Source organism: Phalacrocorax carbo, chromosome 10 (genome assembly GCF_963921805.1).
Source record: "Phalacrocorax carbo chromosome 10, bPhaCar2.1, whole genome shotgun sequence".
Classification (NCBI taxonomy): Eukaryota; Metazoa; Chordata; class Aves; order Suliformes; family Phalacrocoracidae; genus Phalacrocorax; species Phalacrocorax carbo.
In genome coordinates this window covers 18,697,942-18,704,634 of record NC_087522.1, presented here as the reverse complement: position 1 = coordinate 18,704,634, position 6,693 = coordinate 18,697,942, and the positions used below count along the sequence as shown (strand labels likewise).

General features: G+C 60.8%; 1 protein-coding gene across 2 annotated transcripts in view; it reads left to right on the top strand.

Annotated features, from left to right (window-relative positions):
* Positions 1–2,265: 2,265 nt before the first annotated feature.
* The window catches only part of ABCA3 (ATP binding cassette subfamily A member 3), a 31,261-nt gene continuing 26,833 nt past the window's right edge, over positions 2,266–6,693 (top strand). For both annotated transcript variants that reach the window (XM_064462222.1, XM_064462221.1), the window contains exon 1: positions 2,266–2,373. The gene's annotated coding sequence lies outside the window, so the exon portion shown is untranslated. The remainder of the gene's footprint in view (positions 2,374–6,693) is intronic.

Here is a 6,693-nt window from a genome sequence, read left to right as displayed (position 1 = left end):
CCCCAGGACCATGGTCACCTATGACTATGCAGCTGTCCACAGGCATCACCTGAGACAGGACCAGGGTCCCCACACAGCAGTGAGCGCTAGGACGCAGACTTAGGGTGAGACCTTCATCACACCATTCCCGTTGTGGTTGATGTTGTGCAACATGGTGACAAGCGATGGGGGAAGGCAAATGGAGAGGCGACAAGCCCTCAGCTGGACTACGCTGGGTGGGAAGGCACACACCATCCCCACGCCCAGCCAAGCTGCATTATTCACATTTCAAAGCACACATGCGGCTCTGCTGAGGGATGGCAACTCGCTGAGCCGGGCTGGCCCCTTCCTGCCCCTGAGCCCTGTAATGAGCTTTGCTGGATGCCGCTAAGTAGATGAGTGCGAGCAGGAAAACTTTGCTGTGGTCTGGTGGCTGCTCAGTTGTCCCTGGCAGATGGGCTCCAGGACTGCTGGTGTCTGTTGAATGAACTGGAGGGGTGTGGGGACACGGCTCCTGACTGTGGCTCTGCAGGCAGGTGCCAGGGTTGTGCATCTTCCAGTGCAGCCCAGTGGGAGATGGGACCAGAGCACAGGTCAGCCAGTGAGGACACTTCTGCGGCCACCCCATCCAGGGTGGCAGCAGCACCCTCCAAGCAGAGCACAGCTAGCGGGGAGAAGCCCAGTGGGCAACTGTTACGAGGCCGGCCCCACGGTTGTAACTGCTCTGGGTGCCCCGGGAAGTCAAACCTAAGCTTTTGCCAGCAACAGGACCAAAGCCACCAAGGCGGAGGGTGGGATCTCCCCTTCGAGCTCTGTGGTCCCAGCAGCGCAATCACGGGGTGTCACTCTGTTTGTACATAGCTATGTTTAAAGCTCGTATTGCTGCTTCCCTCTCTCCCTTACTGAGACAGCTTCACCCTTGCCCCAGTTCTGTTTATTTTTCTCCTTTCCCAGGGGCCAGCTGGGGCACAGAGGATGACTACAAAAGCCCACATGGACCAAAGTGAAAAGATCACAGGAGAAAACCATCTCCAAAGCAGTCATGCCCAAAGCCATCACTGCAGCATTCATCTAAATGGAGAACCCCCATACCCCCCCAGATTGCTTCTCTATCACATGGGGAAAGGCAGCGGCTGGAGGATGCCCTGCTCCCTTGCCTGCCATGGCCTGGAGAGGGTGAGGGTCACAGTGGCACCCCAGTACCCCCTGGGCATCTCATAGAACCAGTCAGCTGCCCAAGGGGGACCCCATGCCCTGTTCACCCAGCAGAGCTGCATCAAGTTGTGGCTGATCCTGACCCCATCCCCTCTCCCCACCCTCCTCTTCTTCCTCCCTCTCCTGTAACACACCCATGGCAAACTTTCCCCCCTTCTGTGTTCCTGGCATCAGCAGCCAGGCTGGCTCCTCCAGCCCCTTCGCCTGCCAACTTGGCAGCTGGCAGTGGGAGCGGGCAGGGCTGGCAGGGGCAGGCAGGGCTGCTGGCCACCGGCCACCATGAACCCCCTCCTCTGCCGGCACTTTCATCCTTATCTGGAAGGTGCCACTTGGCAGCCGGAGTGGCCCTGGAGCACCACATTCCCACACATGCTGCCCAGCCAGATGAGGCCGGAGCTGGCGTGTGCTCCTAAAAACTGGGGCAGGGCACGGCGTACAGCGCTGCTCTCCGGGAGTGGGATGGATGAATGGACGGACACATAGGCATGCGAGCACAGAGAGCGCACCAGGAAGCAGGGAGGGGTGCACCGGGAGGCTCCCGCAGCACAGCCATGGAGGGCTGCTCACACCCGCAGCCCGACAGCGCGTGTGAGCCCGTGTCACATACGCACACAGCCCTTTGCACACACCCTGTCCCCTACCCAAACACACGGGCCCCTTGCGCACCCGGAGCCCCTTACACACACGCATTCTGCTGTTCCCGCAGGCGTGCCTGGGCACACGCGTGCAGCTCTGTGCTGGGACACATGCGCCCATGCACTGCCCTGAACATGTGCGCACACGCAATGCCCAGCGCACACCCACCCACACCCGCGCGCGCACACCCAACCTGGTACGCACACACCAGTGTGCACGCACACGCAACGCCCCAGGTGTGCGCGCACACCCACAAGCAACACGCACGCACAGAGCGGTACGTACAGTCACACGCCCCAGAGGGTCACCCCACACGCGCGCACCCCCAACCCGGCCCCACAGAGCGTCACACTCACGCACACGCGTGCACGCGCACGCACGCTCACACACACGCGCTCGATGACGCATGGCCCCCTCCCCCGCGTGCCCTGGCCCCGCCCGCTGGTGCGGCGCGTGCGCGGGGCGGGGCGGGTCCCCGTTGTCGGGGCGGGCGGGGCCGCGGGTCGCAGCGGGGGACGGGTTCGGAGCCGCCCGGCCCAGTGGGTGAGTGAACGAGCACCGGCGGTTCAGCACCGGCGGGTCGGGGGGGGCCGGGGGGGCGCCGGCCCGGCGCGGTGGGGGAGGGGGTGCAGCGGCCCTTCCGCCGCCGGGGCGACCCCGCCCGGGGCCGCGGCAGCCTCGGCCCCTCGCCGTGGGCGCCTCCGCGCTCCAGCCCGGTCCCGGTGGGTGCTCCCCGCCCCGTGGGGCCCGCGAGGTCCCGTGGCGAGCCCAGCCTCCCCGTCCCCGGGTGCGGGCGGCGCCGATGGCGTCCGTCCGTGGTCCCCCTCCAGCCGCGGGGCCCGGCAGGGCCCGCGGATGCTGGTCCGGGGGCGGGATGAGGGGTCCGTGAGCCCGGCTCCCCCGCAGGTAGCGCCGCGCCCTGCCGGGCCCCGCCGGGATGCAGGGACGGGCCTGCGCCGCTCCTGACAGCTGGGAACCGGGAGAAGGGCTGCGCCTCGCGGGGGGCCGGCCCGCGCCCCAGCCCTCGCCACCCCTCCCCGCGGCACTGCGGGGCTGCGGCACCGGCTTCGCGGGCTGCGGTGACCGAGCGAGCGCCCACCGGCACCCGGCTGCGCCCCGGGGCCCCTGGCCAGGCAGGTACCGCCGATACAAACGACTTCCTGGAAGTGTAAATATAAAGACGTTGGGTCTCTGGGGTTCAGCCGTGTGAAACCACCTCTTCACAGGTTATTTCTGCATCTGCTTTTGGCCTGCGGTAAGCAGGGCCCAAGTGCAGGTAGCCTCTGAGGGAAGGGAGCTCAGCTGGGTGATGTTGGCCGTGGGCTCGCTTCGTGCCCGGGTGGCAAGTCCCGCCTGGCCCAGGCTGGGCGGCTGAGAGGCAGGGGGTGGTTTGCGTGAGGGTTCATGAGAAACAAGGCTCCAGGCCTTGTTCCACTGCCAAATCTGCGAGGCTAGTGAATTTGAAGAGTTTGGCTCTTTGTGTGCAACTCTAAACTCTCCAGACAAACCAGCGACAGCCTTTGTAAAGCAAAGGGTATGATCGGCTGTGTTGCAGCAGCTTCTTCCCTCCTCTCTTGCTGCTGCCCAAGCGTGGGGGCTTGTTGTGGGATGTGATTTGGAGCCTGCTAGGCTCCCTGGGCCCACCAGCCCCCTCCTTGCCTTGCTCCAGGGCACTGGCCAGGCACAGATCCAACCCCCGGCTTCTGCAAATGGGGCCCAGCCCCAGCCCTGTTTGTGTTTACTTCTATATTTCAAGACGTGAAGTTCCCATCTGGAGAACAAACGGGTCTATAGGGGACTCGGTAGTGTGCTGGTCTTGCATGCTTGGTGCCTGTGCTGTGTCAGCAGCCCCTCGCACCCTGCTGGGCTTGCAGCCTCCTAGAAAGTTTTATTGCGCTGTTTGCACAACCTCTCACGCTGCGGTAGGTGGGGGTTTTTTTATGGTCTGGCTGTGTTGTGACTCTTGTATCTCTGTGAATGTCAAGAGGGGTAAGAAAAAACAGTAACAAGGGCTGCGTGCCTCCAGTCACCTGTGGCTGGTCCAGCAGCCGCCAGCTCCAGTTGCTTTTTGTAGGACCTGGCCACAGGAGATGGGACTTCCCGGACGCACAGGCGTCGGAAATCACTCGCTCTTCCTGAAAATGCTGGCCAAAAGAAATCCTTCTCCCTGCCACGGATGCTCATGCTTTTAATTTCCATCACGGGCACTGCAGGGACCAGAGAGGCATTTCTTGCTTCGGCAGCAGCGTGCAGAGCACACAGGTACCAACAGCCCTTGCCAGGCATATGATGCTACTGCCCTGGTGTGGTCCTCGGCATGGCCGCAGAGACAGAGGGACCCAGCAGGGTCTGCAGCTCATCTTCTAGGGATAACACAGTGCCTCTGCAAGTCAGTGGGGAGAAATGCCGATTTTATAAAAAAAAAAGGCAGCGGCTGCCATTTCCAGGCCTTGTTTCTATGGGAACGGGACATCAGAAGAGCAGAAATGCGGCGAGTGCTCTAAAATAACTACCAGCTCCCAGGAGCACGTGGCCTTTGCTCGGCTCATCTATCCCTTTCCGCTGAGACGGCAGCCAGGGATGGCCAGCTCCTGGCGATGAGGCGGCATGGAAGTGGGTCAGGAGGTGGGATGCTGTGGCCTTGATCCCTGCCGATCCCCATCTAAATCCACCAGCAGGAGAGCTCCAGTCCAGGCTGGCAGCTGGCGCAGCTGCCACGTTATCAGCACAGCTCTGCACTTTGCTCAGCAGTGTGGCAGGGGCCGGTGGTTGCGGCCAGGTGCTGAGGAGAGTCTTCTTCCTCGCTGACCTCCTTGGGGATGGCCAGGGTGAATCTGTGCTCATGTATTTAGGAGACTCTTCCTCGCAGTGCAGTTGGGTGCAGAGAGCAGGGTATTTCCAGGGAGGGCGAGGGGAACTGGGTTGTTCTCCCAGAAGCTGGTGGTGGTCATCTCTGTCTTGCCCCAGATCTTTTCCTGCGCCTCTTGCTGGAAAAGTCAGTCTTATGTCACAGCGCACAGGGCTGAGGTCAGGCAGGAGAGCAGCTCAGGAGGGGACAACCTGACCTGCCACCACACAAGTAGGCAAGTGGATTGCAGGGTATGTTCCTGCAAGGTACAAGCAGTGCCTCTGAGGTTGTCTTGAACTGGCTATGCACAGCCCTCCTTTCCTCCCAAAGGTGGTCCACAGCACAGGCAGGGGCGCGGACGGGGCCCCTTCCGAAACAGCCTGTGGTCATGGGTATCTCAGGGCTGATCCAGGCAGCACCTTCCAAAAGAGCTTTTTTGCTCCCAAATCTGGTAAGAGTAGCCCTGTAGCAGCTGAGCTTCCTCCTTCTCTTGTTCTCCAGTGAGCAAAAAAGGTCCAGTACAGGTTTTCTTGGGACCCTAAGAAACTTGGAAAAAATTTATTGGCAATAATGAAGTTTCTGCCTTTGTGTAGTGTTTGTGTTACCCAAGAGCTGCTTGACATTTTCTCAGCGATGTACCGGCCCCGATGGCAGCCGTAACACCTATGTGGGCGGTCGGGGGGGTCCAGCTTGTGTTTGAGGGTGCGGCAGGGCAAGCAGCCAGGAGAGACGCAGGAGCAGGAGGTAGGATCTCTGCAAGGGCAGCAGCCTTCTCCAGCCTGACCTGTTGCCTTTGTCTTCTTTAAAAGGAGCAAAAAATATTTTATTCCCTTGGTTTGCTCTGGATTCCGTTCAAGCGAGCATGGGAGGAAGGTTTCTGCTCCTGGGACGCTTGTTTGGAGGTGTGTCGGATCCTGCCGTACGTGGTATGCGGGTATGTGGGGCTGGGGGACCTACTGTAGGGGTCCTATGGCAGAGTGGTGGCATTCTGCCAGGGCACATGTGGACTGGAGGCGCAGTGCTTTGTGATGAGCTTGAAGGTGTTTAAGCTGAAATCTGGCAGCAGCTGCCTTTGCAAAGTCCCCTTTGCTGTTCCTTGCCCTCTTGCTGCTTGGGGGGGTGTCTGGCTTTCCTGGGCTGCAGGAGCAGATCTCTTCTGCTTTTTTTTCCTGGGTCCCAGGGCAGGATGCGCTCAAGCACAGATGCCTCTTACTGTTGCAGGAATTTGATGTCTGCACATGGAGTGGCAAAAAGAAGGTGTGGGTTTTTTGCTCTGAGAATGCACCTCTGTTTTGATTTGGGGATGGGAAGGTGCATGCAAAGCCAGGAGGATGCTTCTGGAGGGCTCAAGGAGGTGACTGCGTAGGGCAGGCTAGGTAGATGGATGCTTGTTGCTTTGTCCGCAGACCTACGTGGTTTTTTAGCTTGCTCTCACTGCAGCTCAGTTGCTCCCAGCTCTCCGTGTTCTGCTCGCAGTGTGCATTTACCAGTCACTGGTTTGGGAGTGAAGGTTGGGCAGGCTGGGTCACCAGCCTCCCCTCCCTGCAGCACCCTAAACTCCCTGTTGAGGTTGGTGGGTGCCAGCTGGGTTGAAGGAGCTGATGCTGTCCCAACCGGGACTGGAGAATGTGCTGTTGAGCGTGACCCTGGGGCGCTGCCAGGAGGTAATGTGTCCGTCCTTGTCTCTGCAGAGGCTTTTTGGTGCTGCCGGGTTCTGGAGCACAGGCTCTCGGAGATGAATCGGGCAGCTGTCTGCTCGTGGAGGGTGCGGTAGGGCTGATCAGCGCTGCTGTGACCCAGGTTGGCCCTGTCACTGTGGCAAGAGGGGTTTTGCCATGCTTGGAGGCTGAAGGGCTGCTCAGCTGGAGGCTGCCTGCGTGGGCAGGCGGTTCTGCTTGTGCCAGGACTGCCCTTTCTATGTGCCACGCTGCTGGGTGACTCACTGCGAGCGTGTCCCTGGTGGGACAGCAGTGCTTTGTCAGGACATGCTGCTGCAAATGGAGACAAAAACGACT